Below are 22,984 nucleotides of genomic sequence, written 5' to 3'. Positions count from 1 at the left end.
CCTTCCATCTGGCAACCAACAAAATGTTCTCTGTATCTATGAGAATGTTTCTGTTCTGCCTGTTCTTTTGTTTGTAGATTCCATTGTCAATAGATATGTATTCATTGCCATTTTTTGTTCATATATTTTATCTTTTTCTTCAAAAAGACCCTTCATCATTTCATATAATAATGGTTTGGTGGTGATGAACTCCTTTAACTTTTTCTTGTCTGGGAAGTCTTTATATGGCCATCGATTCTAAATGACAGCTTTGCAGGATAGAGTAATCTTGGTTGTAAGTTCTTGCTTTTTATCACTCTGAATATTTCTTGCCACTCCCTTCTGGTCTGCAAAGTTTCTTTTGAGAAATCAGCTGACAGTCTTATGGGAACTCCCTTATAGGTAACTAACTGCTTTTCTCTTGCTGCTTTTAAGATTCTCTCTTTGTCTTGAAACTTTTGCATTTTGATGATGATGTGTCTTGGACTGGGCCTCTTGGGATTCATCTTGTTTGGGACTCTGTGCTTCCTGGACTTGTATGTCTGTTTCCTTCACCAAGTTGGGGAAGTTTTCGGCCATTATTGTTTCAAAAAGGTTTTTGATTTCTTGTTTTCTCTCTTCTCCTTCTGGCACCCCCAAGATGGGAATGTTGGCACGCTTGAAGTTGTCCCAGAGGCTCCTTACACTATCCTCATTTTTTTGGATTATTTTTTCTTTTTGTTGTTCTGATTGGGAGTTTTTTGCTTCCTTAGATTCCAAATTGATGGTTTGCTTCTTGGATTTATGTACTCTACTATTGAATCTGTGTAAATTATTCTTTATTTCAGTTAGTGCCTCCTTCATTTCTGACTGGTCCTTTTTTATGCTCTTGAGGCACTCACTAAGTTCATTGAGGTTTTCACTAAGTTCATTGAGAATCCTTATAAGCAGTATTTTGAACTCAGCATCTGTTAGGTTGCTTATCTCCATTTCGCTTAGTTCTTTTCCTGGAGATTTCTTCTGTTCTTTCATTTGGGACCCATTTCTTTGTCTCCTCATTTTGGCTGCCTCCCTGTGTTTGTTTCTGTGTATTACTTAATGAGAGGTATGGGGCTAGCTGAGACCAGATGCTGCTTGTTTGAAAGAATTTAGGAAAACCTGAAGCAGGATCCAAGACAGGTCAATCCTATGGTTAAGCAACTGGCAACAGCTTGGGTGGGCCTGAAAGTTGGGTGGGGCAGGGCCTCAGGGAATCACCAGGGCGGGGCTACCGATATGAGCTAGGTTGCTGGAGTCCCAGATATGGCGACTGTCTGCCCCCCAGGGAAGGGCTCACCAAAGGAACAAAGGCCTCTGACAGCACATTTGTCCCTGAGAATGCCCCCTCTCCAGCCCTCGCTCTAGTGCCAAACAGCTCAGTTCTTCCCTGTATGTCTCTGGCGCCCCTCCAGCTGCCTCCCCTCCGAGCTTAGAGGGAGTGAGTCTGATAAGTCCGTGTGCGGGCTCTTTAAGAGGAGCTGCCTGGGGCTGGCCGGTTTGGCTAAGCAGTTGGAGCATCGGCCTGTGGTCCAGGGAGACCAAGGTTCGGTTCCTGCTAGGGGCTCATGCCTCGGTTGCGGTTTGTCCCCGTCCCTGATTTGTCTTGTGGGTGGCAGCCACTCAATGTGTCTCTTTCAGGTTGATGTTTCTCTCTCTCTCTCTGTGTTCCTCTCTCTCCCTCCCACTCTACCTAAACAAAAAAAAAGAAAGAAAGAAAAAAAAAGAAAGAAAGAAAAAATGTTCTCGGGTGAAGATAAAAAAAAAAAAAAAAGAGGAGCTGCCTGGGGCTCCAGCCGCCTCAGCATCCCTGAGCCTCAGTTCCCGCTGGTTTTCCAGCCAGAAGTGATGGGGAATCTCTTCCTGGCACTGGAACCTTGAGCAGGGCGCCTGTTGTGGGACAGGGACCCCTCAGTCCTCAGGAAGTACCTTCCCCGCTGACGTGTCCTCCTGATTTTTATCTGCCACACGTAGGTGTGGGACCAGTCCGTCTGCCTCCGCCCCTCCTACCAGTCTCCATGTGGTTGCTGCTTTTATCCCGTAGTTGTTGGCCTGCCATTCAGCTCGATGTCAGGTGGTTCTGAATGATGGTTGTTCTGTAGTTTAGTTGTGACTTTGATGTGGTTGTGGGAGGAAGCGATACCGCGTTTACCTACCTGCTATCCTGACTGAAAGTCTGAAATCATGTTGCATTTTTAAAGTTTGAGAAAAACATGGATCATGACATTATCTTCACTCCATAAAGTTTCACTGAGAGAGTGATGACCACCAAAAAATGAGGCAATGCCAAATAATGTCTGCATGGTTGGTTTCAAGAGCTGGTACTTTTCCAAAATATTTCTGAAAACTGGCCTGTGGACCAGGACTTGATGAAAAGAAAATATTGATATTTTATTTATTTATCCATTTATATATATGTGTTTTTTATTTATTTCTTTAGAGAGAGAGAAAAACATTGATGTGAGAGAGAAACATCAATGGGCTGCCTCCTGCATGCCTGCTTCTGGGGATCAAGCCCACAACCAGAGCATGTGCCCTGACCAGGAATTGAGCCAGTACCTCTCAGTCCATGGGATGACACTCAATCCACTGAGCCACACCGGCTGGCCAAAAATACTGATCTTCTAGAGGATTCTTATACCAAATAAATGTTTTGATATATAAAAAACATATTATAAGACTTTATATTATCATTTTAATCAGTAGTTAGCTTCTTAATAAATAGGGTTATATTTTCTGTGAGAAGAGTTTTGCTTTATAATCACCTTAAAAAGAAACAGTACTTGAAAATCACTGGAAAAATATTTTGAGCTGCATGAAAACCTCAATGATAAATATGCAAATCGTACAATACTTTGGTTTTACATTCTCCTAATAAACACAGCAGGGGTGGGTCAGGGGAACTAAAAATGTGTGAATACCCACAGTGAGGCCACTTCTCCCTCCTGGGACTTCTTCGTTCAGGGCATGCACTGAAACTGGTCCTTGAGCCCAGGAGACTGTGTGTAGGGCTGGCCTCTTCTGAGGAATATAAACACTCCAGAACTGCTTCTCAAGCTGTCAATGAGAGGCCATGGAAACAAACTCCATTAGCATTCCTGCTTTCCTTTCTTCCTGTCCGTGTTCTTTCCTTAGCCTCTTTCTTTCCAATTCTTTGATCTCTTACTAGTATCTGCAAAGACAAAATGAAGTAGAATATTGGTGTGAATTTTTGGAATCCTAAAAAGAAATACCTGAACTACCCAAATAATTGAGTTGTTGGCCTGTCACTTGGAATTCAATGGTTCCTAGAATTGCCCTAGTACTTCACTTGTAGCTAACCAAGGGCTTCCTGGAGCTTTCTCTCAGAGGATTGGAAGTACCACTTCCAATTTATACTCTTTTCCTAGGTACATTACCAAAATTAGGGACAATGCATTTTCTCCAATACTCAGAGTATGATCCAGTGACCCCTGGGGGTCTCTGGGACACTTTCAAGAAGTTCATAAAGTCAAAAATATTATCATGATACCACTAAGGTGCTATTTGCCTTTTTCACTCCCATTCTTTTATGAGTCTATGATGGAATATTCCAGAGGCTAGATAACAAGTTATATTACACTAGATTAAATGCAGAATGATATAAGACTCCAGCTGTTTTCTATTAAGGTAGGCATTAAAGGTATTTGAGAAACATAAAACAATGTCCCACTTCTCACTGAATTTCTTTATTTTGAAAATTACAGTTATTTTTAATAAAAATATTCTATGTATCAACATGCAATGGTTTGTTATACTTATTTCTAAATAAATTAACTTTTTTTGGTTTCTTTGTTGTACTTTCTAAAATGATAAATATCAATAGTTATAATCTACTTATAATTACAATAATTGTTAAGAATGTAAAAGAGGCTGGAGACCAAAAACTTTGAGTACTGCTATTCTAGTACAATTAGCAATTAACAAATTTTTTAGTGGACTCATTTTATTTTGGCCATTGGGACATGATCTACTTGGAGGCTGGGTATGGTGGCTTTGTAAGGTGTCGTTGTCTAAGCTAGACTGCATTTCCCAGAATTCCCGTGTTTCTGGTCCAGTGCTTAGGGGAGAGAAGTGGAACAGCAGCCATTTATAGCTCACTCATGTCCCTCATCGGTTGACTCATCTCATCAGCATAAAGCCATGCTAGGCTAGCTACTGCTCCGCCTTGTCCTGAATGCCCCCTCAGTTTCTCTGACTTGTGGGCCAGAGGTGTGTGGTTACCTCTATGATGAAAGGCCCTGGCTTCTGCAGGACATGCTCACCACCAACGTCAGAGGCAACAGGAATGTTCTCATGGGCTCCAGCTTCTGCTTGCCTTCTCTCATGGTATATCCACCTTCCCTCCCCCGCTGCCTCCCTGTGGACTTCAAGCTCCAGCTCCTACAACTGCATGTGAACAAGTTCCTGTAACATCCACCCCTGGTGAACAGACATTTATGGTGTCATTCTGGCCATGTGGGCAGAACAGATTGCCTCAGCTGGAAACAAATCATTATGTGTGTGCATTTTGCTTCTCTGTCATTCCTTCCTTCATCATGTAGGCCAAATCCATAAGGAATTTGTCATCTTATGGCCCAGAGAGAAACTGAATAATAAATGTACAATTCTCCAGCAAAACAATTAGCCTTTATGCTTATTCAATAGTTTATTCGACTCCCATGGAATAGAATTGTGACATCAGCTTGGGAAATATTATCATCCCTATTTTGCCAATGAGAAAAAAAAATGAAGCAAAAGAGATTTTGGCTTGCCCAAAGTCACCAGGTGGAGATGAAGCTAAGACTGAATCTAGAACTCTCATTCGACTGGGTATTCCCTTCTGTTGTCCCATTACAGAGTGAGGCGACAAGAATCCAGCACACAGCTCCCCAGCAGATGGAATAAAGCATGGGCAGCCCGCGGGAGATGCACAGAGGTCTCTGCCACTTGAGCAGAACGTCCTACACAGTCTTCCTCCGCTGATTTCAGGTTAGTGGTTTCCAAAGAAGGCTCCACTCCCTGCCCTGAACAAGGTGCCCTGCTGCTAAACTTAATTATGCCCCCCTTGTTTTACTAACTCATGCATACATAATATTGGATAGAATTTTTTCAATTTTGAGATTTTTAAGTTGCTGCATTTTATTTAAATTATAAATCGCATGATGCATTTCATCTTCAAAGTACACTGTTTTCAAAAACCTTTAGCCAGCTGGTTCTAACCTATAAGTTTTGAAGGGCAGGAGACTGTGCAATCCCTCTATTTGCAGAGGGAAACTGAGTTGGGGAGGCTCACATTTTGATCAAACAGTGGAGGGTCAGGACTCAGTCCACACCAAGCTCTTCTCTGCAGACGGGCGTCAAGTCTAACCACGGTGATGACTACACTGCATATTCAGCTTGTCCTGTGCTGCTGGTATTTAGTTCTCTCAATGACCCCAAAAGAGGCATTATTACCCAGTTTAACAGAAGAAGCAACCACAGCTTGGAGAGCTTAAGGCGTGTGGCCAAGGCCACCCAGGTGGTGGGGGCTCCGTGTGCTTCCCACCACCCTGCGTCCACACCGCTCAGGGCAGACGGAGCCTGGCGGCACCCTGCCTCTTCCTCCACTTGGAAGGACGTGTCCAGGTGTGGCAGGCTTGCGGACTGCCATTCAGAGGCTTTCGTGGCCTTTTATTTTTCTAGTCCAACCCCCAGACTTTATTCAGATTTCACCTAGTGTCTTACTTGTCCTCTGCAGTAAGAATAATTCAGCTCCAGGATCCAATCCAAGGTCACCTGTCGCATTTTCAGTTGTCATGTCTCTGCTTTCCCTCCTCTCAAGCAGTCTTCCTTTGTCCTCCCAACTTTGATATCTTGGAGAGATGGGGTCAGTTATTCTGTAGATATCCCTTGATTTGGGCTCATCTGATACTTCATTTAGGTTATACAGAGGTGGCAGGGGTACCCCAAAAGGTATCTCATTGATCCTATCGGGTTGCAGGTGATGGTGACTTATTCCCGTATTGGTGATGTTAATTTCAATGACCAAGTCCTGGACATGTCCTCCAAGTGTCTCTACTGTCAAGTTATTATGTCCCCCTTTGTGATTAATAACAAATCTGTGGGGAGATCATGTGAAGTGATGTGAATATCCTGTTCCTTATAGCACATTGAGGCTCTGGCCTGAACAAATTTCTGTAATAATTGCCAGATAGTGATATTTAACTATTATTCTTTCTGCATTTATTAGTTAGTGTTTCACTATACGGGTTCTTCCTTTTCCCTTATTTATTTACTTGTGTCAACATGGATGCATGGATTCTGATTTTATTCAATCGGTTATAATCCATTTATTGTCATTACTCATTTTGCTGCTCAGATTGGCCCAGATTTGGCGATGGGAGCTCCTTTAAGGTGGCCTCTGTTCCTGTCATCCTGTGAGCACATTCTCTCTTCTGGTGCATGATGGTCCGGGCTCACTTCCCTGACCCCAGCACTGGACTCAGTCATTTTGTTAAGGCCCACTGACTCTTTTTAGTGAGGACTGATATTAGGACCTGAGATCTGGAAGCTAGGTGCTCGCGGCCACTGAGGTGTCATTGCTCATGCCCTTGCAGTGCACAGACCGGCAAAAGTAGCCATTTCATAGCATTCTTGTCTTTCACTATTTTATATTTGTAACTCTTTCTCTCACTGTGAGAAGCCTGGCTCCCAACAACATCGGCATACTTACTCCTTTGCTCAATTCTACAACACACATAAACTTATTTTAGAATTACTGCCCACGCCACTAATAACCATAAACTTATTAAGTCAAATTCAAGTTCTGTTGGTAATACTTTTGGTCTTTTTATCTTCAGAGTGGGGGGAGTAAAGCATTGTAGCTAAAAGTAATTTGGCCCCAGCTGGTGTGGCTCAGTGGTTGAGAATCGACACATACACCAAGAGGTCGCAGGTTCAATTCCCGGGCAGGGCACATGCCCAGGTTGTGGGCCTGATCCCCAGTGGGGGGCATGTAGGAGCTGGCAAGTCAATGTTCTCTCTTATCAATGTTTCTATCACTCTCTCCCTTCCTCTCTCTAAAATCAATAAAGAAAAAAATTAAAAATAAAAGTTATTTGGAGTCTTTCTTTTCCACTTTTCTTTAATATGGTTGTTATTTAATTTTATTTGTTTCTGTTTTTCCAAGTTTGAAGTTTAAAACAATCTTTGTTGATTTAATGTTTAGCATTTTTATGCTGTGTCTTGGTGTGGGTCTCTTTGGGTTCATCTTGTTTGGATCTCTCCACACTTCTGGACCTGGATCCGATTCCTTCACCAGGTTGGGAAAGTTTTCAGCTATTAGTTGTTTAAATAGGTTTTCTGTCCCTTTCCTCTCTGGCTTCTTTATCTGGGACTCCTATGATTTGAATGTTGGTATGCTTGATGTTGTCCCACAGGTCCTTTTATTGTTTGGTTGATTGATTGGTTTAATTTTGGCCCTGGCCGGTTTGGCTCAGTGATTGGTTTAATTTTATTTTATTTTTCCTGTTCTGATTGTGTTTTCCGCTACCTTGTCTTCCAAATCAATGATTGGACCCTCTACCTTATCTAATCTGCTGTTGATTTCATCTAATGTATTCCTCATTTCAGTTATTGTATTCTTCATTTCTGACTGGTTCTTTTTCTGTTTTCTACCTCCTTCTAATGTTCTCTGTCTCTTTGCCAAAGTTCTCACTGAGATCATTAAATATTCTTATAACCAGTGTTTTGAACCCTTTATCTGACAGGCTGCTTGTTTCTGTGTTATTTAGTTCATTCTCTGGGGTTTGGCCTTGTCTTTTGTTTGGGAAAAATGTCTCTGTCTCCCCCTGGCCAGTGTGGGTAGTTGGTTGAGCATCCTTCCACGCATAAGATGGTAGCCAGTTCAATCCCCAGTCATGCAGGCATAGGGGAGGCAACCAATCCAACCCATTGATGTTTCTCTCTCACAACAATGTTTCTCTCTCTCTTCCTCTCTCTCTGAAATCAATAAAAACAGTTTTTTTAATGTTCTCTGTCTCTTCATTTTGGCTGTCTGTTTGTTTCTATAAATTAGGTAAAATAGCAAGACTAAGACTTCTCCTGGTCTTGAAGGAGTGACCCTGTGTGGGAGCTACCTTTTTGTAGACTGTGCTAGGCCACATGGGGTGGGGGAGGGGAAAGGGTGGAACAAGCCTTCCTGGGGCCTGGGGCTGAAGCTGGAGTGGAGATGGAAGTCCCGGGGCAAGCTACAGGTATTGCCTTGGCTGGCCAGCTGAAGTTGTAGTTGGAGTGGGCTCAGGCCTCAGGTAGGGACAAGCCACCCTAGGTCCTCTAGCTGAAGGGGGAGCAGGTGTGAGCTGCAAGGATTCCCGGATGTAAAATACTGGGGCTGGAGCTGAAGCAGGTATAATTTGCAGGAAGCCTTGAAACAAGCCACACCTGGGCAGGAACTGTAACTCGGACTGGTGGGTCTGAGCCAAGGCCCGGGGTGAGTGGCGTGGCTGGGAGCTGGAGTGGCCACAGTGAGACCAGCCTGTGTAGTCTCGCTCAGTTGTGCAGAAATTGTTCAACAGCCTTCCGTTTTTGCAGGGGGATTGCTCTGTCGGTAGGTGTGCATGTGTTCCAGGAGGAGGTGAGTTCTGGGTCTTCCTCTGCCACCACCTTAGACCAGATTTCCTGGCAGGGTGGAGTAGGGTGCCGCCAGGTGCACCTTTCATGGGAATGGGAGACACAGAGCAGGAGGATACTATCCTGCATGATGAGAATGGGGTACCCCAGGGAGGTCCTTAGTGGGTATTTGTGGTACCAGACAAACACCAGGAACAAACGATTCTTGCAGAGGGCAATCCACTGACCAGGATTAGAAGAGCTAGAGGATTCCAAGCCCAGGTTTGCCTGTCCCCCAAGCTGGAAACCGGCTCCAGCCCCTGCCAGCTCCAGAAGCAAACTCAGAAGGGGAGGCCCTGTGCTGCCCCCCAAGCCCCACATGCTGGTTCCAGAACCTCAGTGGCCAGTGGCCACAGCCCCCTGCATGGGTTCTGGGCCTCTGCAGTCCAGCTGCAGCTCCAGGGCCACTGCTCACCACCTGGCCGCTGGACTCACCAAGTCCTTCCCTCAATGTTGAGATTTTATTCTCTAAATTTTTCTTAAAATTTGCACTCTGGTACTAATTATGCAGTGAGAGCTGGAGGAAAACAAAATGAAGAGCAAATGGCTATTAGAAAAACCCAAACACAGCAGCATGTTTTGTTAAATGCCTTTTGGTATTTTCAATATATTTTCAAATATGCTTGAAAGTATCTCATAGTCTGCAAATATAGTTCTCTAATTATTCCTTATCTGTGTCTTTCGTTAAATGAATTGCTGTTTTCAGTGGTTTACCTAGGAGCCTGTGACTATAAGGAGGTTCACTTCCTGAACAACCAATACTACTAAGGATAAGGCTCATTTTAACTCTGTTCATTAGTATAATGCTGGCCCATTAAAATATATAATGAGTCTGGTAGTGTGGCTCAGCAATTGAGCATCAACCCATGCACCAAGAGGTCGCCAGTTTGATTCCCAGTCAGGGCCCATGCCTCGGTTGAGGTCCTGATGACCAGTGGGGGGCATGCAGGAGGCAGCCAATCTATGTTCTCTTTCATCAATGTTTCTATCTCTCCCTCCCTCTCCCTTCCTCTCTCTAAAATCAATAAAGGAAAAAGTATTTTTCAAAAAATATATATTGAGAGATAGCAGTAGCGATCTTATTGTTGGAGATGAGCTATTAAAAACTCCTTGCTCTAAAATGTCTCTGGAGGAAGGGGCAACCAAAAGGCAGCTTGGAGGACCACATAACCAGGGACACTGACTCAATCCTGGTAGGCTTGTGAGGATGCGAGAGGGGACTGGGAGCCCACAATCCGCAGCAGCCTGGGCTGAAACCAGCGGCCTCGGCTGGAAGCTGCGACCTCGGTTGGGTCCTGTGGTCTTGGCTGGGACCAGCAGCTGCTTCGGCTGGGACCTGCGACTGCCGCAGCTGGGTCCTGAGACGTCGACTAGGTGCTATGCCCTTGGCTGGGAGCTGCCGCAGCCTCGGCTGCCCTTAACTGGGAGCAGTACCCTCAGGTTAAATTCCCAGGCGGCTCCACAGCGCAGAGCCTGGACACAGCCTAAATCACAGCAGCCACTCACCTTGGGCTCTGGCAGAAGGAGGGCAGACTGGACAGGAACTGTGTGGGGACACTCGAGATTTGGAGGGTACTCAGAGCTTTTGCAGAGTGCAGCCACGCAGAACTGTGGTCATCTTACTCCTTCCCAGGGCCCTGGGGAGAGGCGGTGGCCCCTCCCTCAGAGATTCAACCACAACTGGTGGCCATTGAAATGCTAATTGAGGCCCATTAATAACCAGCATCTGCCCCACCCTCGGGAAATCCTCTTACACTGAGCACCTGAGGGAGTTTTTCAGTCAACTCAGAACCCAAGGTTCTTCTGGTGACTGCTACTAATAACCTCCAGGCAAAAAAGCTAGAGGATAACTACCATTCCCTGGGCTAGCAACTCTAACCAGGAAAGTTAAGACTTGACAGTGGTGTTTAAAATGGGTCCTCCTTGCTTCATCCAAACCCAGAAGAGGGAGCCACAAACAGCAGAACACCAACACACACAGGGAAAATTTGGCACACCCCAAAGCCCACTGTGATAGCCAAAATGGTGAAACACAGAAACAAAAGCCAAATGAAAAAAGAAGAGACCTCTACCGAAGAGGAGATAAATGAGGTGCAGTTAAGCAAGTTAACAGAACTAGAATTCAGAGCCATGATCTTGAGGAAGCTCAACAGCATGTGTAAGGAAATGAGCACCATGAGTAAAGACATAGAAATGTTAAAAATCAACCAGTTGGAAATTAAAAACCACCAGGACGAAATGAAGAATGACATATCAGAAATAAAAAACACATTGGAAAGTCTAAATAGCAGAGTAGAGGAAGCTGAGGACCGGGTCAGTGAATTAGAAGATAGGGTATAAAAAATTACCCAATCAGAAAAACAAAAGGAAAAAATAAATAAAAACAGGAAAACAGCTTAAGAGAACTGTGGGACAACAGGAAACGTAATAACATTCGCATCATAGTAGTCCCTGAAGAAGAAGAAAATGAGCAAGGGTTAGAGAATATATTTGAAGAAATAGTGACAGGAAACTTCCCTAATTTGGTGAAGGAAGAAGGTATTCAAGTTCAAGAAGCACAGAGAACCCCAAGTAAGAAGAACCCAAACAGGCCCACACCAAGACACAGAGTAATCAAAGTGCCAAAAATTCAAGACAAATAGAGAATCCTAAAAGCGGCAAGAGAGAAGCAACAGGTTACCTACAAAGGAAACCCCATAAGGCTCTCAGCTGACTTATCAACAGAAACACTACAGGCCAGAAGGGAATGGCATGAGGTAATCAAGGTCATGAAAAACAAGAATCTGAATCCAAGACTACTCTACCCAGCAAGGCAATCATTCAAAATAGAAGGTCAAATAAAGAGCTTCCCAGACAAAAAAAAAAGGCTGAGAGAATACATTAGCACCAAACCAACACTGCAAGAAATGTTAAAAGGACTGCTGTAATTAGAAGGAGAAATAGAAAAAAAATGGATAATCACACTAAATAAAAATGGCAATAAATAAGTACATATCAATAATCACCTTAAATGTAAATGGATTGAATGCTCCCATAGAAAGACAAAGAGTAGCTGATTGGATAAGAAAGCATGACTAATCTATATGTTGTTTACAAGAGACCCACCTCACAACAAAAGAATCACATAGGTTGAAAGTGAAGGGATGGAAAAAAATCTTCCAAGCAAACAGAAAGCAAAAAAAAGCTGGGTAGAAATACTCATATCTGATAAAATAGATTTCAAAATGAAGGCCATAACTAGAGACAAAGAAAGCCACTGCCTAATATAGAAAGGATCTATCCAACAAGAAGATATAACATTGATAAACATATATGCACACAATATCAGAGCACCAAAATATATTAAAAATCTTCTGGAGGACTTCAAAGGAGAAATCAATAGGAATACAGTCATAGCAAGGGACTTCAACACCCCGCTGACATCACTGGATAGATCCACTAGACAAAAGATTACCAAGGAAACAGAGACTCTAAATGAAGCACTAGACCAAATGGATTTAATAGGTATCTACAGAGAATTACACCCCAAAACTACAGAATTCACATTCTTCTCAAGTGCACATGGGACATTCTCAAACCTAGACCACATGTTGGAGCACAAACTAAGTCTCTACAAGTTCAAGATGACTGAAATCAGATCAAGCATCTTCTCGGATCACAATGGCATGAAACGAGAAATCATTTTCAACAAGAACATGCAAAGACATTTGAACACGTGGAAGCTAAATAGCATGTTATTTAACAATGAATGGGTTACCGAGGAGATCAGGAAATAAATTAAAAACTTTCTGGAAACCAATCAAAATGAAAACACAACAACACAAAATCTATGGGATGCAGCAAAAGCAGTTCTGAGAGGGAACTTCATAGTAATACAGGCCTACCTCAAAAAACAAGAAAAATCTCTAAAAGACTATTTAACCTCACAACATAAAGAACTAGAGAGCAAGCAAAAAGAAAACCCCAGAGCAAGTAGAAGGAAGGAAATAGTAAGGATCAGAGCAGAAATAAATGACATAGAGTCCAAAAAACAATTCAAAGGATCAATGAAACAAAGAGCTGGTTTTTCGAAATGATAAACAAGATTGATGGACCCTTAGCTAGACTCACCAAGAAACAAAGAGAGAGAACCCAAATACACAAAATCAGAAATGAAAGAGAAGTAACAACTGACACCACAGAAATACAAAAGATCGATAACAGCTACTATGAACAATTATATGGCAACAAATTTGACAATCTAAGTAAAATGGACAAATTTCTAGAAACACATAGTCTCCCAAAAGTGGACCAGGAAGAGATAGAAAACTTGAACAGACCAATAACAGCAGAAGAAACTGAAGATGCAATCAAAACTCTCCCAGCAAACAAAAGCCCAGGCCCGGATGGCTTCACGGGGGAGTTTTACTGAACATTCAAAGAATATCTAACACCCATTCTCCTCAAACTATTTCAAAAAATTCAAGAAGTAGGAAGACTTCCAAACTTGTTTTATGAAGCCAGCATAATTCTAATTCCAAAACCAGAAAAAGACACTACAAAGAAAGAAAACTACAGGCCAATATCCGTCATGAACATAGATGCAAAAATCCTGAACAAAATACTAGCAAATCGGATTCAGCAATACACCAAAAAAATTATCCACCATGACAAGTATGATTCATCCCAAAGTTGCAAGGCTGGTACAATATTCACAAATCAATAAACGTAATACACCACATAAATAAAGCAAAGAATAAAAACCACATGATCATATCAATAGATGCCGAAAAAGCCTTCTACAAAATCCAGCATTCATTTCTGATAAAAATGCTCAGCAAGGTGGGACTAGAGGCATCATATCTATACATGATAAAGGGCATATATGAAAGACCTACAGCCAACATCATAATCAATGGGCAAAAACTAAAAGCATATCCCTTAAAAACAGGAACAAGGCAAGGATGCCCACTTTCGCCACTCTTATTTAACATAGTACAGGAAGTCTTAGCCAAAGCAATCAGACCGGAAGAAAAAATAAAAAAAATCCAAAATGGAAAGGAGGAAGTGAAACTGTCATTATTCGCAGATGACATGAAAACACCAAAGACTCCATCAAAAATGTACTAGACTTAATAAATAAATTTGGAAAAGTAGCAGGATACAAAATTAACGTCATGAAATCAACATCATTCTTATACACCAAGGATGAACTCCCAGAAAGAGAAACTAAGAAAACAATCCCATTTACCATTGTGGCAAAAAAAATTAAGATACCTAGGAATAAACTTAACCAAAGAAATGAAGGACCTATTCGCAGAAAACTACAGGTCATTGAAAAAAGAAATAGAGGAAGATATAAAAAGTGGAAGCACATACCCTGTTCATGGATTGAAAGAATTAACATTATTAAAATGTCCATACTACCCAAAGCAGTTTATAGATTCAATGCAATCCCCATCAAAATACCAATGGCATACTTCACAGAATTAGAACAAGTACTTCAAATGTTCATATGGAACCAAAAAAGACCTCTAATAGCCACAGCAATCTTGAAAAAGAAGAACAAAGTTGGAGGGATCACATTACCAGATTTCGGGTTATACTACAAAGCCACTGTAATCAAAACAGCCTGGTAATGGCACAAGAACAGGCATATAGACCAGTGGAACAGAACAGAGAACCCAGAAATGGACGCAAGGCAATATTCTCAATTAATATTTGACAAAGGAGGCAAGAGCATACAGTAGATTAAGGACAGCCTCTTTAATAAATGATGCTGGGAAAATCGTACAGCTACATGCAGAAAAATGAAACTAGACCATCAACTTACACCCTACACAAGAATAAACTCAAAATGGATAAAAGACTGAAATGTGACTCATGAATCCATAAAAATCCTAGAAGAAACTGTAGGCAAAAAAATTTTAGACATCATACACAGCAGAATTTTCACTGATACATCACCTAAGGCAATAGAAACAAAGGAGAAAATGAACACATGGGACTACATCAAACTCTAAAGCTTCTGCACAGCAAAAGATACAATAATCAAAACGGAAAGGCTACCCACTGTATGGGAGAGCATAATTGCCAATGATATATCAGATAAGGGGTTAATTTCCAATATATATAGAATGTTCATACAACTCAACAAAAGGAAGACAAAGAAACCAATTAATACATGACCAGAGGAACTAAATATGAACCTCTCCAAACAGGACATACAAATGGATTAGAGACATATGAAGAAATGCTCAACATCACTAATCATCAGAGAGAGGCAAATTAAAACAACAATGAGGTATCACCTCACACCTGTCAGAATGGCCGCCATCAACAAATCATCAAACAACAAGTATTGGCGAAGGTGTGGAGAAAAGGGGACTCTAGTATACTGCTGCTGGGAATGCAGACTGTTGAAGCGACTATGGAAAACAATATGGTGTTACCTCAAAAAATTAAAAGTTGAACTTCCATTTGACACAGTGGTCCCACTTCTAGAAATATACCCTAAGAAGCCTGAAACACAATCAGAAAGAATATATGTACCCCCATGTTTGTAACAGCACTATTTACAATAGCTAAGATCTGGACATAGACCAAGTTTCCATCAGTAGACGAATGAAAAAAAACCTGTGATACAAATACACATGGAGTACTACACAGCTGTAAGAAAGAAAGATCTCTATTCCTTTGAGATGACATGGGGGGACCTGGAAAGTATTATCCTAAGTGAAACAAGCCTAACAGAGAAAGACAAGTATCATATGATCTCACTTATTTATGGAATATAATGAACATAACAGTCTGAGGAATGGGGTAGTCCCAGAGACGTGGAAGTGGGTACAGACTGACAATCCCCAGAGGAAGGGGTGGTGGGGGAGAGATAAACCACAGAATTTATATGCATGTGTGCATGAACAATGGACAAAAAGCTGGGGAGAGGGCAGGGAAGCGGGGAGAGGGGACTCAGTGGGGAGGGGAAAGGAGAAACATCTGTAACAATAATTAATTAATAAAAAATAATAAAATAAAATAATTATATATATATAATTAGAGAGAGAGAGAGAGAGAAATGTTATGTCCCAGCAGAATACTGATCAGGGAAATTTGTGCCTAGTAGCAGCAAGCCACCTTAATTATCCTGTACCACTAGGATCTCCTTTTATTGAGAATTCTGAGGGGAAGACAGAGTCCTCTTGCCACCTGGACATGCTTTATCTTCCTCTATGACACGTCATGTGCAGCTATCATGAGCAGTCTCTTGGCAGCTGTTAGCTCCTCTAGGGTAGGAACGTGCCTCCTAAGCTTCCCACAGTCCCTGACACAGAGTACCTGGGCATAGAGAGGTGGTAAATAACTACCTGTTGAAATAATAACTGCTTCAGAAATCTCAGCAGGCCTGATCCTGTTCCCCAAGTTTCTAATTACAGCCTTTCTCAATCAGGACTCCACAAGACAATTACCCTACAGACAGGTGATTTAAGTGACTCTTTTCTCAATATTACCCAGAATACTACAGAGCTAGTGCTTTGTAGATGGAGAAGAGATTAGCTCATGCATTGAAGATCTTCAGTGTGTTAAGGGTTTGGGGGCTTTATTCTGTTGGGAATCCTTGTAGAGAACGGTTGATTGAGGTTTCCAAGTTTATGGTGGGAGTACACAAGGTGGGTGTAGGTCTGGAGTTCTGCCTGGGAAGAAACGTCTAGCTGCATTTGAGCTCCCTCAGTGAGTACAAAACTGCAACTCCGTGAGCACAGAAAGCAGATGACTAGTTATGAGGTACCAGGGGGAATGAGGATTAGCAGTCACTAATGGACATGAGGGATCTTTCTGAGGCCGTGGAAATGTTCTTTTGTATTGTGGTATAAGCTGCACTACTCCATAAGTATACTAAAAGTTATTGAATTATACAGTTAAAACAAGTGAATTCTATTGTATGTAAATTATACCTTAAAAATGTTTTTAAAGAATCTATTTACCCCTAAATATCTAATATAGGAATAAGTAAAGAAACAAGCATGAAAGGAAAAGACCTCATGTTAGATTGAACATAAGTCTGACTTGGGGTCAGAGTTTCATACTATTATTAATAATAAATATAATAAATACAGCCATGTGTTAAAGATTTTCAAACTTTACTTCCCTTGTTATTCCTTTCCCACATCCTATAAACGTGTTCAATTTTTTAAAAATTTTTTTCTTAAAACTGCAACCCTCAATGTAGCATACATCTACTTCTAGCCATTCATAGCCAATTTTTCTCAAATGTTTTCATTTTCAATTCCTGTTGATTTACACATTCATTCATGTACCATATGTGTAACAAAAAAAAGACAAAAAGAATATCTGGAGATATAATGGCTGTTAATGTTTCAAATTTGATGAAAGACATGTTTATACATATCCAAGGAGCTGAACAAGATCCAAAATGATAAACTCGAAGAAAACCACACAAGACATATTATAATCAAACTACTGAAGACCAAAGACAGAGAATCTTGAAAGCAGCAAGAGAGAAGAACTCACCATGTACAAGGGATCCTCAGAAAGGTTAACAGCTGATTTACCATCAAAAATCATAAAGACCAGAAGATAGTAAGATGATGTATTCAAAGTACTGAAATTAAAAACTGAAAAGCAGTTCTATATCCAGCAAGACTATCCTTTAAACATGAATAATACATTATTTCCAGTTTCTGACTCTGCGTGTAAGACAAGTAGAAGATATCACTCATCCTCTCTCAAGAAGAAACTGAAAACAACTATTCTCAGGTGCATCATAAAATTGAGGTCACAGGGCCAAGCACTGCTCAAAAGGTTTGGTGAAACAGGCAGGCAGATACAGAGAATCACAACTTGCTATATAGAAAAATCCCAGGAGCAGAAACCTCCACAGGAACCATCAGTAGAGTAAGAAAGATTAAACTATAACTGATGAGTTTCTGGAGGCTTCATGTAGACAAGTTTGAGAGTCAAAAGTTCCAAAAGAACCTAGGCTTAGGGAAGCCCCACACTTTTATGAGCTTTACCTCCAGGAGTCATAACCGGGTTGTCACAGTGAAGATTGAAGAAAAAATCGCCTCATGCTTTTATGGCAGGAGGAAGGAAAAGTAGCCATGTTAAAAATACACACAGGACATTTTGTTCTGCTTTACAGAGAGGGCCCTCAAGAGAAACTATTTTACCAAAACTTACCTAATGCGACTCACCAGAGCCTAACCACCTGGTGGAATGAAAATACCCAATTCTAGCCCCTTCTAGCCTGCCTGTCTTATCTAAAGGGGGGGTGGAAAACTCTGAGAAACATGTGAAGGTCACAACCCAGGGACCATAAGTTCATTAAGAAACTGAGACTTAACTATACGACTATAGAATGCTTCCTCTCTCTCTGACCACATAAACAGAGCTCTTCTACAATAACAGACGTGCTGGCAGAAGCTGATGTTCCTTGGGTGAGCCCTTCCCTGGGACGGCAGACAGCCACCATATCTGGGACTCAAGCAACCTGGCTCACACTGTTTGCCCCACCCCGGTGATTCCCTGAAGACCTACTCCACTCAACTTTCAGGCCCACCCAAGCTGTTTCCAAAGACTTTACCATAGGATTGGCCTGTCTTGGATCCTGCTTCAGAGTTTCTCAAATCTCTCAAACAAGCAGCATCTGGTCTCAGTGAGCCCCATACCTCTCATTAAGTGGCCCCAGGCCTGGCACTAAAAGCAACCAGCTTAGGTTCACAACTTGGCTTTCCCTGGGCACCTCCAAGCCCAGCACAAGAAGCAGACAACTTCAGATCACTTTGTGGCTTATGCCAGGGGGCCCTGGATAGAACTCAGGTAGTGGCTGACCTTGCGCTAGAGCCAGCACACCCAGTGGACAACTTCAGACCACATCGAAACACGACCACCCAACCACCTCCACAAGTGGTATATTCAGTGAGTGGACTCAGTGGGTACCAGAGCCCTGCTGAAGTAAGTCTTGCTCTGTGTGGTGATCCCCTGCACAGTTGATCCTCCAGGGTAGTCAGAGGCCAGTGGTACAGTGGGCACAGTCAGTCCTTGCAGCTGATCAGCCTGAGTAAATCCTTCCTATTAATGTACCAACAGCAATCAAGACTCAGTTACAATAGAAGGGTGTACAGTCTACACTAGGGGTGTACTTCAAGGACCCAGCTGGGGTGATCAGGGAGACTGTGCCACTGAATCCTACAGGACACCTACAACAATAGGCCACACCACAAAGCCTAGGAGACATAGCAACTCTACCTAACACAAAGAAACAATCACAGGAGAACAGCCAAAATGAGGAGACAAAGAAACATGTCCCAAATGAAAGAAAAGAACTAAACAAAATGGAGGTAAGCCATCAATCAGATGCAGAGTTCAAAACACAGGTTATAAGGTTGCTGAAGGGACATAGTGAGACCTCCAAGGAACTCTGTGAGAATATCAACAACATCAAAAAGGACCAGTCAGAAATGAAGGAAGCACTAACTGAAATAAAGAATAATTTAAAGCCCTGGCCAGTTTGGCTCAGTGCTTAGAGCGTTGGCCTGCGGTCCACAGAGACCCAGGTTTGTCCCTGACCCTAGTTGGTTTGTGAGGGAGGCAGCCACTCAATGTGTTCCTTTCACACTGATGTTTCTCTCTCTCTCTCTCTCTCTCTCTCTCTCTCTTTCTCTCTCTTCCTCTCTCTCCCTCTCACTCTATCTGAACAAAAAAATAGAAAAATGTCCTCGGGAGCATTAAAAAAAAAAGAATAATTTACAGATAATCAATAGTAGAGTAGTAAAGCCAAGAAGCAAACCATCGATATGGAATATTAAAAAAAAAACTGAAAACATCTAATCAGAAGAACAGCAAGAATCCAAAAAAAGAATCCAAAAAAATGAGGATAGTGTAAAGAGCCTCTGGGACAACTTCAAGGGTGCATCTTAGGGGTACCAGAAGGAGAAGAGAGAGAACAAGAAATTGAAAACCTATTTGAAACAATAATAACAGAAAACATCCCTAACTTGGTGAAGGAAACAGACATACAAGTCCAGGAAGCACAGAGACAAATCCCAAGAAGCCCACACCAAGATACATCATCATCAAAATGCCAAAGGTTAAATACAAAGAGAGAATCTTAAAAGCATCAAGAGAAAAGCAGTTCGTTACCTACAAAGAAGTTCCCATAAAACTATCAGCTAATTTCTCAAAAGAAACTTTGCAGGCCAGAAAGGAGGGGCAAGAGATATTCAAGGTGATGAAAAGCAATGACCTACAACCAAAATTACTCTATCCTGCAAAGCTATCATTTAGAATCGATGGACATATCAAGTTTCCCAGACAAGAAAAAGCTAAAGGAGTTCATCACCACCAAACCAATACTATATGAAATATTGAAGGGTCTTCTTGAAGGAGAAGAAGAACAAAAATATGAACAATAAAATGGCAATGAATACATATCTATCAACAATTGAATCTACAAACAAAATGAGCAAGCAGAACAGAAAAAGACTCATAGATGCAGATAACTTTTTGTTGCTTGCCAGATTAGGGGGTGGGGGCTGGGGGGTGGGTGAAAAAGATGAAGAAATTAAGAAGTACAAATTCATTGTTAGACTGATGAACCTCAAAGGGAACTGGGGAGGGAGGGCGGGATGAGATAAACCAAAGAACTTCTATGCATATATGCATAAACAATGGACACCAATAATAGTATTGGGAAGGCAGGAGGGGGGGAATGGGGAGGAGGGGGTCAATGGGGAAAAAAAGGGGGGAAACATCTGTAATACATTCAACAATAAAGATGAGTTTTCAAAAAAAATTTTTTAAAGATAATTCAGCTTTAAGGTGTTACCTCTTTAAAGGTACAGAAGAGATTCAATGTTTTAAAATGTCCTTTCAGCAGTAGACTTAGGGAAACTAGAGATGTCAGGTTTCTTTTTTATCTAAAAATGGCTGCAAGTGGATGGAAAAATGGCGGCGGAGTGAACGGAGCTACACAGACCGTCTCCCAGAACCAAACTGGAATTACAACTATAACACAGACAAATCGACGGGAAAAACCAACAGAAAAGCAGCTCGCGAGGACCATATAACGAGGGACACCGACTCGATCCCGGTAGGCTTGTGAAGGCACAAGACGGGGCTGGGAGCCCACGGTCGGCAGCTCAGCTCCGCAGCTGCCTTGGCTGGGAGCAGCGCCCTCGGGTTACACTCCCAGGCGGCCCCACAGTGCAGAGCCTAGACAGAGGCTAAAACAACCACAGCTACTCACCTTGGGCTCCGGCAGAGGGAGGGCAGCCTGGACTGGAACTGTGTCGGGACACTCGGGATCTGGAGGGCACTCAGAGCTTTGGCTGAGTGCAGCCACTCAGGACGGTGGCCACATTGCTCCTTCCCAGGGCTCTGAGAGAGACAGCAGCCCCTCCCTCGGAGATCCAACCCCACCCTGTGGGCCATTGAAGTGTTAATTGAGGCTCACTAACAACCAGCATCTGCCCCACCCTCGGGAAATACCCTTGTGCTAAGCACCTGAGGGAGCTTTTCAATCAACTGACAACCCAAAACTCACCAAGTAACCTAGACTGCTAGCCTCCAGGCAAAAAGCTAGAAGATAACAGTACCTTTCCTGTTCTAGCAACTTTAACCAGGAAAGTAAGACTTGACAGTGGTGTTCAACGTGGGTCCTCCCTCGCTCATCTAAACACAGGACAGGGAGCCACAAACAGCAGAACACCAACACCCACAGAGAAAACTTGACAGGCTCCAAAGCCCACAGTGATAGCAAAAATGGTGAAACACAGAAACAGAAGCCAAATGAAAGAGCAAGAGACCTCCACCGAAGATGAGATCAATGTGGAGCAATTAGGCATGTTAACAGAGCTAGAATTCAGAGCCATGATCTAGAGGAAGCTGAACAGCATGAGTAAGGACATAGAGACACTGAAATTAAGCCAAATGGAAATTAAAAACCAACAAGAAGAGATAAAAAATTACATATCAGAAATGAAAAACACATTGGAAGGTTTAAAAAGCAGAGTAGAGGAAGCTGAGGACCAGATCAGTGAATTAGAAGACAGGGTAGAAAAAATCAACCAATCAGAAAAACAAAAGGAAAAAACTATTAAAAAACAGGAAGACAGCTTAAGAGAACTATGGGACAACTGGAAATGTAATAACATTCGCATCATAGGAGTCCCCGAAGAAGAAGAAAATGAGCAAGGGATAGAGAATATATTCAAAAAAATAGTGACAGAAAACTTTCCTAATTTGGTGAAGGAAGAAGGTATTCAAGTTCAAGAAGCACAGAGAGTCCCAAGTAAGAAGAACCCAAACAGGCCCACACCAAGACACATAGTAATTAAAATGCCACAAATTAAAGACAAATAGAGAATCCTAAAAGCAGCAAGAGATAAGCAACAGGTTACCTACAAAGGGAACCCCATAAGGCTCTCAGCTGACTTCTCACAAGAAGCACTACAGGCCAGAAGAGAATGGCATGAAGTAATCAAAGTCATGAAAAACAAGAATCTGAATCCAAGACTACTCTACCCAGCAAGGCAATCATTCAAAATAGAAGATCAAATAAAGAGCTTCCCAGACAAAAAAAGGCTAAGGGAATACATTATCACCAAACCAGCACTGCAAGAAATGTTAAAAGGACTGCTGTAATTAGCAGTAGAAATGGGAAGAAAAATAGAACCACACTAAACAAAAATGGCAATAAATAAGTACATATCAATAATCACCTTAAACGTAAATGGATTGAATGCTCCCATAAAAAGACACAGAGTAGCTGATTGGATAAGAAAGCATGACTCATCTATATGTTGTTTACAAGAGACCCACCTCACAACAAAAGACTCACATAGGTTGAAAGTGAACGATGGAAAAAAATTTTCCAAGCAAATGGAAAGCAAAAAAAAAGCTGGGGTAGCAATTCTCATATCTGATAAAATAGATTTCAAAATGAAGACCATAACTAGAGACAAAGAAGGCCACTATATAATATTGAAAGGATCTATCCAACAGGAAGATATAACCTTGATATGCACCCAATATAGGAGCACCAAAATATATTAAAAATCTTCTGGAGGACTTCCAAGGTGAAATCGACAACAATACAATCATAGCAGGGGACTTCAACACCCCCTTAACAGCACTGGATAGATCCTCTAGGCAAAAAATTAGCAAGGAAACAGAGACTCTAATTGAAGCACTAGACCAAATGGATTTAATATATATCTACAGAGAATTACACCCCAAAACTACAGAATACACATTCTTCTCAAGTGCACATGGGACATTCTCAAAGATAGACCGCATGATAGGACACAAACTAAATCTCTACAAGTTCAAGAAGATTGAA

The sequence above is a fragment of the Molossus molossus genome, unplaced genomic scaffold (genome assembly GCF_014108415.1).
Source record: "Molossus molossus isolate mMolMol1 unplaced genomic scaffold, mMolMol1.p scaffold_m16_p_14, whole genome shotgun sequence".
NCBI classification, from domain to species: Eukaryota; Metazoa; Chordata; class Mammalia; order Chiroptera; family Molossidae; genus Molossus; species Molossus molossus.
Note: the sequence above shows the minus strand (reverse complement) of the source record.